At 32.9% G+C, this 13,849-nt stretch overlaps 1 protein-coding gene across 1 annotated transcript in view; it reads right to left on the bottom strand.

The window, feature by feature from the left end:
* The window catches only part of LOC140043231 (uncharacterized), a 41,479-nt gene extending 31,297 nt beyond the window's left edge, over window positions 1-10,182 (bottom strand). Inside the window, exon 1 of the mRNA XM_072087750.1 lies at window positions 9,198-10,182. The gene's annotated coding sequence lies outside the window, so the exon portion shown is untranslated. The remainder of the gene's footprint in view (window positions 1-9,197) is intronic.
* Between the last annotated feature and the right edge of the window lie 3,667 nt (window positions 10,183-13,849).

Below are 13,849 nucleotides of genomic sequence, written 5' to 3'. Positions count from 1 at the left end.
AACTATTTTACTCCGGCTCCGGCATTTTTACGAGTTGTGAATGTTGAGTGGCCTCAAACGGAAATTTCAGATTTGTTATTACGATTCATTAATTACACTTATGCTTTGCTCTGACAGTAAATATCCTAAAAACAGAGGCGATTCACATTCTTCTATGCAAAAACATGTTAAAGTGTATAATGAAACGTATAACTTTATAAGCATTGTTAAAAACTGCAATTGCATAGTTAAAAACTGCAATTGCAGTGCATACGGTAGGCCTACATACTTCAACACAAATGCTCTTTTATAAATGTGATGTTTAGTGAAGTTATTTATGTTTTAATATTGATTACTTTATGTTTTATAATAGGCCTATTAAATTGTTCATTGCGAGAAATCAATAAAACGAAACGAATGTATATACGAATTGGGTTGATGGTAATGATATGAATAACACGGCTATTATAGCATTTGTGACAGATGTATTGCTTAAATATTTATACTTGTAGGTAAACATAGGCCTACGCAATAGTGTTACTGAAATTATTTTTTTTAAATAATAATTTTAGTAAAAATTTAGTCAATATTTAAAAATATTAACGTACAATACAACAGATAATTAATTGTTGAATTAATTGCGGCTAATTATGGAAACATTTTTATATAACATGTAGGCCTACAATAAACATGATTAAAAAACATTAGGCCTAAATCGATAACTGGAGGCGTTTAATGTCAAATCATACTACACAAAATATGCACGCTAACGACGTCAATGTTTATCAAAGATGTTTTTAAGACATTAGAATTACAACATTGTGAATATCCACCGCCCCTATGTTATACTAACATTAAACATTCGATTACTAGCACAGTAGGCCTACCAGCAATTACTAGCAACTGCGACCTAAATTTTGGGTAAAGTTTATTACAATGATATTCTTATATATTATTTATCATAGAATATGAATTTGTGTCGTTAAGCAGATTTTGTTTGAAACAGTAAACCAAGCAGCCTCAATTTCTGGAATGACAAACACTAATATCAATAATAATATTTTATTATCTATAGCATATGCCTAATTATTAGGCCTTTTTGAATGCGAACTCGTTGGCTTTATAGAAACGAAAACTATAGCCTGGAGAGTGTACAACGTTTGGGCTATTACTAAATCGAGTATACGTTATAGGTGTACATACAATTATAGGTACGACTAAATTATGTTAAGTGATAAGAACAACGAGCTAAAATCCTTAGTGAATCACCGGATTAAGTTCTGTTTATTAGGCCTGGCTATAATAGGTTTTTTGGCAAAATCTTGCAATTATGATTAACGATTCTGCACTTGTTCAATTTGAATAATAAACATAATTTGTTTTTTTTAACATTTGGCAGATCCTTGACATTGCTTATAATAAAACATCGAACTGGTGATAGTAGATTGTTCTGCCGTAAGCAGGCCGACGACGTGTCGGTGAATCAGAATTATACCACGCGATTGGTGCATGCCCCGTAGCAGGTACTGTGTCTACAGTATGCAACTTTGCATTTACTTCAGTACTATACCGTCGTATAGAGGCCTACTATTATTTAACTTACACTGTACTTTTTACGGGTATTTGAGTTGGCTACCTGTAATTATTTTTTTTGTACATTCATCACTTTCCATAAATAGATCTACGATTATCTAGATTATACGGAAACAACCAAGGAGTAATACTCAAGCATTGTCATCAGTTATCATCGTAATAAAATCTTCAAGTTTTCATAGAAGAATTTAAATTTTAATATATGCATTTACAGCATGTTTGAATACAAAAGGTTTACAATTTCTAGTAATATAATTGATTTTACTGATTCAGTCATCAACAGCCAACAAACTTTACGTCTCGTCGCATTGCATTGTTAATTTGCTTTTAATACTTAAAACTGTATTTAGTTTCCACAATACGGTTTTAGCGTATAATGTACATTGCATATGGCTTGTTGTTGTAAAAGGTTCATCCATCAACAAGTTTAACAGCGTTGGTCTGTATACCGTAATAAAATATCCCGATTGAAAGAAATAGAATTGCATTGTTATGGCTATCTTTTTGGTTAATTACACTGCTTAATTTTACCATCTATTCCGTATAACACACTGTTTTCGGACGGACTATAATCAATTAAGCTCATCAGTATAACAATATACCATGATTAACTAACAATTTCAACTGAAGCTCACATAATAAATTGTATAGAAAGAATACATATAATAATTGTACATTTACATGGTGTACAGTAATACAGTATACTGTACACCAACTTGTACATTTACATGGTGTACAGTAATACAGTATACTGTACACAAACTTGTACATTTACATGGTGTACAGTAATACAGTATACTGTACACCAACTTGTACATTTACATGGTGTACAGTAATACAGTATACTGTACACCAACTTGTACATTTACATGGTGTACAGTAATACAGTATACTGTACACCAACTTGTACATTTACATGGTGTACAGTAATACAGTATACTGTACACCAACTTGTACATTTACATGGTGTACAGTAATACAGTATACTGTACACCAACTTGTACATTTACATGGTGTACAGTAATACAGTATACTGTACACCAACTTTTTAAATTAATAACCATTCAATTTTCAAAGACTCCGATATTTTTCGCTGATTACGTGCACGTTTTGGCAATTTTCCGACAAAACGTATTTTGGTTACTGTACTGCATAGTGGTATAAATTACTAGTACAGTATTTTTAACTTTTCTTATGATTTGTTGTGTAGGGTCTGTACGTTTATCAAACTATGTATTGTTGTGTCAGCAAATGCTGTAGTGTTATTATGGCCTAATAAAATTAATACTTATTTTAGTCCAAGTGTGCTTGACTTTTGTAGGCCTATACTATCTATTCGTATTGTACAGTAACAGTACAGCAATAATGCCTGCCTTTGGTGTAATACTTAGCTGCTGTGATTCAGCCATCAACAAGTTTAACAACGTGTGTTTTTCAACGGTACATTTGACTTGAATGAGAACCTTTAATAGGTAGTAAAAACCGCCCGAGGCCAGTCTATATGAATTTCTATTATATTTACTCTATGAAGCATGTGAATGCAGGGATGAGAGTAGATATGAAAACCATGTGTCCGGTGTTACAATAGGCCTACGGTATCCTGACACGACCGCTTCATTGACCGCGGCACTCGTATGATATCTGGGCGTTACAAGTTGCGACCGCTGCTGAGCTGATGCCTACAAAGGCTACGTTCGTTCGTATAGGCCTAGAATGTTCAATCGCTGAGAGGTTAAACCACAGACTAAACCCTCCCTGGGTTCCAAATTATTTTTACTATTACTTGCATGTGACATTAAACAATACCAAACAGAAAGTAAAATCTTAATAAAAATATTAATAATAAGAATATAGGCCTATTTATAAAAATATAAATGTACAGTATTTCTTATTTCGTATGGGGATAGGCCTCTGTGTGAATTTAAAATCACGATCATGGAGAGATGGTTTTTATAATTAGTAACATTTTTAATGCCAATAATTAATATGATTTTAAAAACACTGTCCCATCCGTATTTCGTACTAAGCCTACTGTTGCTAATTTACCATTTTGAAAACTTGTATCAGGGACGCTTAGAAGGAACACTTCAGCAACGGTAGGCCTATCATTAGCAAAATTAGACTACAGGTGAATGTTCTACTTAATGTAATAATCGATACTAATTGAATGATTATGAATTAAACAACAAAACTCAACTCCTGAGAAACAGATCATGGCCAAAGAACTACAATAGTTAATTAAACTTCATTGATAATTTTATAATAGCCTACCCAAAAAAAATCAAATAGGCCTAAAGGGAAATGACGTTGAGAATGCAACGTTTCGATCAAAATTCTGTAACGCCTAGTTAAAATTGCAGTAGTCAGGTGTACCGACCATTCAATTTTAAGCTAATGTTAGAGTAAAAAACTACGAAAAAAACTGCCCCGATTCCAAATCCTTCTTCCAAACAAAAACTATAGAATTGCAAGAAGAGACTGATATACAGTGATACAATGCAGGTAAACTAATATGCAACCAATCGGCAAAAAATAATCTACGAAAGGAAAGATCAGACTGTTATAAGGCTACTATAAAAGATACAGGCCTACCTGTATATTCAACCAAATACGCCTCGTTAAAATAAAGCCACTCACGTGTTTACAGTCAGAGGCCTATATCCTGCAGGTGTACCGACGATCTTCCAATTTGAAGTCATGGATGAAAAGAGACTAAATTACTGCGACAAAATCAATTCGCTTTTTTTGTGTGTCCGACTCAAAATCCTCCTTCAACCCAACCGTCGGCGTTTTCACAGACTGTAACAGGCGTTAAGCCACGAGTTTGGATTCAATATCCTTGCCCCTATTTACTCAATAATTAAGTTTGATAAACACGAGATTTACAGGACAAGCAAACGATTTTTTTATTTCTTGTTTAATAATAACTTAAAACTGCGTATACTAATAAACTACAGTAGAACAGTAACAACATGACATTTCAAGACTAAAAAATGGCAAAATTAAGAACACCTGAAAAGCAGTCTCACGCCACATTTTGAAAACATTTACGCAAATCACTGTACTAAGCAAAAAAATCCTACCAGAGAATTGAATCGTGTCAAAACTGGTAACGCCCACCTATCTTGCTAAAAAAGCATAATTAAAGACAAACAAGCACGATACATAAATCACAATGAACCAACCGATAATGACTTTGGTAAATATAAACACATCTGCTTCGTATGATTTACGGACCGTAGGCCTATGTGACAGCTTTCTCAACATTCATGAAATCTCAAATCCAACGACACGTACAGTATCATCCCAGAATTGGGCATCAAAAAGTGCAAATAAAACTGGAATCTATTATTTATTGTAGCTACCTGTACACATTCGTATCTAACGTGGAATGAATGAAATGTATGAACTGAAAGTACTGTAGGCCTATAATGAAATTTCAGGACAGAAAATACATCGAAGCCAGTGGAAAATGTAGTGGTACCGGTATACACACACTTATTTATCTAAATACCGTCAAAATTACGATATAGGCCTAAAGCAAATTATAAGAAATAGCATATATTATATATTGTTATTGTTAGTGCTTGGTAGAATAACTAGCGTAAAAGTGTACGAATTCAATACAAACACTATTCTAAACAATTTAAAAACACACAATCCATCGAAGCCTACTAAAAAATATAAAGTATTACAGGATATATATTGTATTTGTATAGGCCTAAGTCAAAAATAAGTAAATTAAATAAATAGGCATCCGCAAATAATTTATGATATCTAAAAGTCGTACAATATTCCAGAAAGTATATGCGTGATTTTTAATATTCATAATCTATGGTTTAAATTATATAAATTCTTCCCAAAGGCCCAGATTTTATCCGGGATTACTGTTTTTCTATAGAAATTCTGGCTTTATGTAGGGCCTATTATATAAAACATCGTTTTAGTTAAATTTAAGCTTCAAATACAGGAAGAAGAATGAGATAAACCGTTGCAAGCTCTCTACACTGACAGGTCTATTCATAATCTACAGTAAATAAATAATGCGAAAGTAGTCCAATCAAAAGCTGATCAAACGTTGTGGTTAAGTTATTAAATGCCAGGCCTAGAGAATTCACCGTACTGTACCAGCGTACTGTACTTACCGCGTGATCGAGAAAGTGAGTCGTATCGCAAACCCACATTATTAATATTAATTATTATAAGAGACAAATAGACAAAAGTCAACAACAAATTGAAAGCATGGTACAGTACAGTACATGTAACGTATGCTGCGTCATTTCATCTAGTAATACGTGGTTACGAGATTATTTCGATTATGCCGGTGCAGTTACCGCATTTACAAAATACCGATTTTGTACAATTAAGTACCGGTACGGTACCGATATATACAAATATACCGATTTTATAAAAACAAATTTCGATTTTATTCTAAGTACTGTAGCCTATTACAGTAGATTAAATATTTAAGTACGGAATTTATACGGTACTAAATACCGCCAATCTTATACAAAATAGCGGTATCCACCGGTTTACTAATACATTAATGTATAGGCCTATTTTCAGTAAACTATATAAAAGCAGAAATAGTGGCCTAGTAAAACGACAGAAAAATCTGTAGGCCTATACAGTATAGGCCTATACAGTATCGGCCTATATATAGTTTGAGATATTCTACAACAATACATAATAATTGATAGAATCTCATGTTTCATGTATGGTCTTACTCTTACAAATGGTCGGATTCGTTATCGTCTCGTGACCCATGGTTTTCCTAACGAACCGAATAAAATCTGATTTCGAACTCAAATGAATATTAAAATTGTGAAATAGTATAATGACTGCAGAAAAGCAGTATAACAAATCTTATCTAAATATCATACGTGATAGAATTCATTGTAAAGTAAGAATAGAACTCTGTACAGAACCGATGAAATCGGTTATTTATACGGACAGTTTATTTCAACCAACCTGATTGGGAATTATTAAGTTAGACTTGGCCTTATAGACAAGGTATACAAAGATACAGATTCACCAATAATGTGACAAAGCGTTAACTCATCATATCACGGCAAACAATTTGGAAAAATGCACCATTTTAAGCGGGGATACCAAATGACAAGAAATACATTGTGAATAAAGACGATTTAGGCTATAAAGGTTGCTAATGTGACCACTGTTGCTGTAACCAACTTTAATCACGCCTCTCTCATAGGCCTTGCTGTTTTTATAACTGACCATTGGTCAAATAAACAATTCCAATAATGATGTACAGTATATCGTATAGATGCACTGTTTGTAGTAACACATCATAAACAAATCTCGACTAAGTATCACTTGGCCAATTACAGTAGTATTTATACCAAATTAACGAACATTTTGTTCTTTCCTTATTATAAGACGATTTCTTAGCCTGATACTTATTTACAGTCAATTCACATCCCGCTTGATACAATCGATCTACGTAAGAGATGAATTTATTCATATTGTAATCAATATTACACAGGCTCATACGTATATTGTTGTCACAACCGTTGCTCTGATCTCAATATCCAATGATTTAGGTTTTACTTCACATTACACTCTTGAGCCTATCAGGTATGTTACGTTAACAATACCTTGTGAAAGTCATTAATTTAAAGCGTAACAATCCAAAGTAACAATCCAAATGTATTGACAATATGCCTAGTTTTTAATTTAATCTAGACAATGCACTTCTAATAAATATTATTTTCACAAATTATATTCGCTTCCGTATTATATTAATATATTAATATTCAAATGATTTGTTCAATATTATAGGTCAAACGTTAACATTCCGTATTATAAACGTGTGGTCCATTATTACGTTGAAATTCCGTATTAATATTTTGTTAAATGATTTAATGGTGTTGTTCAATATTACGTCACGTTAAAATTCCGTATTATATTATGTCAAATTATTTAAACGTACATGTGGTTCAGTAGGCCTATTGCTTTAACATTATTCAGGCTGTTTATTATATTCTTAGGAAATAAAATGTACATCAGTGGTCTCTGTACAATATTTAATATTAATTACCGTACTTTATTGTAAACTACATTATGAAAATCTGGTTTTTGCAATCAATCAATTCACACTGTGCATTTTAATGCATTGGCTCCAAGCTTCGCCATTTGGCTTTTACGGAGAGGTTTGCTTATTATCATCATATCCGTCATTCAACATTTAGTTGGTAAACTGACTTTGAAGGAAATATTCCGTTTTTTATAGAAATAACTCATAAATATTACCGAAAACATACAGTATTTTAATACATATTGTTTTACTATAATGTACGTTACAATATTTATAAATTTTAAATTCTCATCAACACATTATTTTTTTTCTACTTCTTCTTATCTTTTGTGGGAGAATACACCCATCTTTCTGGTTCCTGTTTTTTTTTTCTGGTTGTACGTTTATTTTGTAATTTACAATCTTCTTCCACGTACAATGGGCTATTAGTACTGTATAGACTATTTTAAAAATCTGTGTACAATCTTTAAAATATGTTTTTAAATAATTTATTTCTGTTGCACAATTGCATATCATATTTTTTATTTCATGGTCTATTTAATGTTTTCAATGGCCTACAGTATAACAACCAAATTTAACAGATTTTAAATTACGCTGTGTAACACTAAAGTAAAGCTATCGCTGTCTTATTATTCGAGTATCGAAAATCTAACCGACTAGAATTCAAATGATTTAATAATACAATGCAGGCGATAATAATTAGAAAATACAATTCAAGGCTAGGCCAAGCAGGTCTACTAATAACGCCATGCTATGCGTCTAGGAAAACAACAAGCTGTCCGTAAAGCACTCAGTCGGGGATTGGCTTACGTCTTTCCTTTTGACTATTAATAATGCAGGCCTAACAGTGAATATATTGACTAGCTAATCTCAACATGTTTCTGCAGCACAGCGGAAATGTTATGTATACAATTATTTACAAATATCAGAGTTTCAGTATAAATTGTGGAAATATATACAAATTAAATCAACATTTATAGAGGTAAATACGGTATTACTACTCTCTATACATTTGTTGTGCAGGATATATCTCGCTTATTACCACCACCACCTATGCGGTTGTTTCTAGAAGGCATAATTCATAGGCATACTCTGTTACTTAGGCCTAAATTCTAAAGGCTAATACTAGACACAGTTCAAACCGGCCTGTCTAAACCGCACATAATAACATAAAATCAGCATATTTAAGTAACTATTTAAATTCAATAGGCCTATAATTTTAAAAGTGTTTTACATCTTCCAATATCGCGCGTATACGGTACTCATATATTTTGAACTTATACTATACATCAGTATTACTCTTCTTTCTTACATTCCTCAAATACATGCATAATGATACGAATCGATTTCTTTAGGTTATATATCATTTATATTGTCAATGATTGTAAAATTAAAATTTAATCAACTTAAGAGTCATGCGGTTTACAACATGATGAACTAATATTAATAGGCCTAAGTACGTGTGAAGTAATATAATATTTAACCATTTTTAAATTCAAATAAAAAATAAAACAATTTACAGTTTATTTAATACAACACAGAATATACAGTATGTTATTTTACTCACCTATTTTGAATATATCCTTATAAATCCAATGTTGCCGACTAAGTTTAACCGTAGCCTGCTAGTCTGTCTGGTGAGACGTGGGAATTTTTTCAGTCAGCGGTCTTGAACACCGTCAGCAACGGTGACTGTAATGGTCGCGTGGTATAGTAGTAGGCCTAACTTGATTCAAATCTGACCAAAAAATACGACTTGTTTACACATTAAAACTATTTTCCCCTGGTTCTCACTTTAATGCAGACTACAGTTGTTCAGTTGTCATGAAAAATATCTACGTAAGTTACACAAAAACTAGATGTTTCTATAGCTGCCTGCCTGGATACTGAGAAGTGTGTACCGTATAAGTACGTGTGCAAAACCGGGTATTAAACGGTTTATAAGGAAAACACAATCGCTTATAGGTTGAATATGTTGGTTGGTTTCGTACGTGTCTCATTCGATTTTAGTGGATAGAAATCCGACGTGTAGCGAAAGAAAGAGGCTGTACTGTTTGCTGTAAGCAGGCCTACCGTGTTATGATCCTAAAACAACGAAAGCAAAGCCGCTTCGAAAAATATGAGAATCGGCTGTCTGTCAGACCTATCGACCCTTGCATCTGATTGGTTCAGCAGCAGTACCTATCAATCTAACAAATACTCAATTACACGTTAGCGGCTCAGCAGTTTGCAGAATACTGCATTTTGTATACACTCACTCGTTATACTTCCGTGTATAAATAACACCATAGTAATGTGTACCGGTTGTCAATACAAAATCGACGCTTTTGTAAGCTCCCTTGTGAAATGTGAATAGGAAAACGGACTGAAAAGAGAAGCGGACTTAATGCATAACGATCACGTTATGAACCTGTTTTTACACTCGCTTTAGCCCAGACCAATCAGTAGAAATATCGTAAACGGGATTAATAATATGCGTGTATTGGAAATATCAGGCGTATGGTAAAAGTAATGATATGAAATCGTGCTTGTGTTTCATCCAGTATAGCAGTTCATGCATAAATCTCACGTCTGCAGCTAGTTGTTTCGTTTTCTTGTCACAAACACTCTTTCGGTGGTGATTTCGAGTTTATAATCCCAAGGTCATCGCTTGTTCTTTAAGTTGCTTCTGGCAGTTCGCCATAATTGGACGAAGCTAACTTCTGGTTCACGCAACTGTCGCTTAAAAATGTGTTTTACTTCAATGACTTATTTTTATGTCCTTAAATTTAGTATTTTTAGAACCACCAAATACAGTAGTTAATATCCTCACCTGTCTGCCTAAAATTAGGTTAAGTTATAATAATGTAAATATTGGCTCTCCTTTTTTTATTTTCAGAATATACTTATTATTAATGCGTTATTTGAAGCGTAGTACCTGCTTGTAATCGATATTATAGCTAGCTGTTGGGAGATTTTCCTGATTAAGTGGCCCGTATGAATTTATGAATTACTTTTATAATGAGTCAGACGTTATATTTAAATTATAACACTAGTTTTGTCAAAACGTTAAGTGCAAGGATTCCATTGAATTTTCTTTAAAATTCATTTCTTCACATTCATATAAAGAAGTACTGTCTCGAAAATTTCATGCAGCTAACAGGCATCGATATTTAACCGAAATGGTCGTATGAGGAGGAGATTATGGCATGTACACACATTTTGTAAAAGAAAGTTTAAGATTGCATAAATTGTTTGAAGCCAACACACATATATTAATTAATTATACAAAACGGGCTGACGTACGGTACGCTACAAGCTATTGCATTGGAAGATAATATATTGTCTATTTCTATAATGTTTGTTTTCTCTGAAAGATGTGCACGTACGTGCGTTTATATGAATAGGAATAACGCCTATGGCCGGCAGAGGATGGCATGAGAATTACATGCGAAGGAAAACTAGAGCTTACTAACCTCAGTACTATCACGTCGTTTTTTTTTAAATCGGCATGCGTGAGCATATACCAATACCCAGTGCCTAGTGAACATTTATCAAAATATAACAACACCATAAATCATTCAAATAAAAACATAATATTTTATAATAACGCATCCTGTTTGATAAAATAGATCTTAAATCAATCAAATAATTGAAATAAAAAGAATATGGAAACATCCGGATGTTGATACGGGTATCTATAGGCATAGGTCTATATATCCATGGTATATTTCACTGAACTTCGGGAGGCCTAATTGAATTATAACCAACCCTGTGCTGTTTCCTAGTTTGCAGAGACAATACAGTGACACAGTAGAGAGCCAAACGCACATTATTGTTTTCAAATTAGCGTGCTAAGATGATACTTTCCTCAAACAATCCTTAATAGGATGTAGAAATCAAATTAGCTCACTGATCATCTCATGCATAATATAATTAATCAAGCTATTTCCTGTAGCTTTGACCTTGATGACCTTCACACTTTTACGCAATACAGTAACTCTAACGACGATAAATGACGTAAGAAAATTGGTACATGACTGAAAAAATTACACTAATAATGGATAAATTACATAAATTATATAACTGTATAATTGATATGTAAATTTGATATATCTTATAATCTCAGCACTTTTCAGGTCATTAAATATCATTAGCATGTCACCTTTTAACGCAATTACATGCGTGTGACGTCATGCGGGAATGTTATCACATATCCATCAGTTACTTCTTTAAAACTAAAAGTAGGTTATTCATTTATTTTATTACACAGTCACTTGCTTACTCGCTATGCTGTCCTAGTTTAAGTTTTTTAATGGTAACTTGATAGAAAGGTTACGCAACACCATATCCTACATTCTCACTTCTAACGTACGTTTTTAACATCTAAAGAATACGATTTTATGAGACCTACGGGTAGGTAGAAGAGGTCTATTATATTCCACACTCAAACCTGCTCAAACTAACATTTCATAATATCTATCTCAGACTGACGAACATATGTGACGTCAGAAAAGACTTGAACCCAGACTAAGACAACTGATATACAGTATATTATAAAAATAGTAAAATCAAAGTATTATTTATTTTTTGTTTGATACAGTATGAGGCCTTATGCAATTTTATTTTTAAAATATTACGCATTTCATCATTCAATTTCAAACGTTACAACAGAAGCATCTGGTAAATTGATTTGTACATCCGTAAGTCTAGAGTTCCATGGTCTGATACACTGTCATAAGAGAGCCATCCTCGGGTAAAAACCTGCTCAAAATACTCGTATATAAGTAGATTATAATCTTGAAATTAATTTGTGAACGCTATAGATAATTATGGTATATTAATATCCAAAGGCTCATCCTTCCGTCGAGTCATTATCACAAAAACAGATGACATTGTTCAAGACTAATTCGAAGACAAATTTTCCTTTTGAATATTGACGGGGACAACACATTATTTTTATTACGTAGCAAAACAAATAATATTCATTAATTTGGTTAAAATCATGTCAACAACATACAAGGCAATTACTAGAAAAAAGAGAGTAATCAATATTATACACTAAGGCTAAAGGATTTTAAAGTGAACTAAAGTTGATTGCCTCCCCTATGCGCAATTCTTTCTGAGATGAGGCCTAATATTGGTAAACCAATAAATATTTTGGCATGCATGGCGTGTCATACGTACACTTGCACGGACAAAAAAAACGAAGAAGACTTGGGGCAAGTCTTAGATAACACCTACAAATGTAGGTCTATGAAGCGGGCTATGAAGGAAGCTTATTTTCTGTGAAATATAAATAAATAGGATCTACACATCATTCAACAAAATTACCTCAACTATTCTGTTCTGTTTATATAAAGCTTCCAAATGTGCATGCCATAAAATTGTGTTTATAGATCTAACACGCTGAGTTATATAGTAACATAAATCTACATTAAAATAGTGAATGAAAAGAGGATTGTTCATAATTTTGTAATTTAGTGCATTTACGTGACCACGAACTAGCCCTAGTTGTTAATATTTCAGGAATTTTATTCTGCAAGATAGTAATTTAAAAGGGGAATATGGTACAATAGGGAGAATTTATTTTATTACCAATTATGCATTTAGTCTATGATGATTTTTCCTTATGGTATAATCAGAAATCGGCACATTAATAATATGTATTTGACCGTAGCTTTTCTGCGGCACACTTCATATGAAGCTGAGTTTATTATGTGAGCCACTGAGCGTTTTGAAAAGGAAGATCTAAGAAATTATCTCCCGGGACTCCAGTTAAATAGGCCGGGTACACTCTAGAAATAATGTTTAGATCTTAAAAATCTATTTTGTACGACTTTTTCCACACATTTTAAACACTTAGTTACATGTTTAGCGTGTTTAAACCTAAACTTGTTTATAGGTATGTTGTTTTCCTCCACTCGTTTAGAGCCAACATGTTACTATTATGTTCGTCAGCATGTTTAGGTACGTAGCGTTGCGTGCAGGTTACTGTGACGGAAAAAAGCTCCACATGAGCTCCACACGTGCCAAATTAAACACGTTTAAAACCTAAACTTGTCTTTATATTGCTCCACATGTTTAACAATCAACATGTCATTGACGTTTTGAGTTGGATACAGACTATGTTTAGAATGTATTTAGAACCTAAACATGTTCATATTTAAACATGTTTAAGGCTAAATGTGTGGAAACATTTTTACAGTGTAGGGAACGCACTTAAGTTCTACACAAATA

The sequence above is a fragment of the Antedon mediterranea genome, chromosome 1 (genome assembly GCF_964355755.1).
Source record: "Antedon mediterranea chromosome 1, ecAntMedi1.1, whole genome shotgun sequence".
In the NCBI taxonomy this organism is placed as follows: domain Eukaryota; kingdom Metazoa; phylum Echinodermata; class Crinoidea; order Comatulida; family Antedonidae; genus Antedon; species Antedon mediterranea.
Note: the sequence above shows the minus strand (reverse complement) of the source record. Positions and strands in the feature narration are given on the sequence as shown.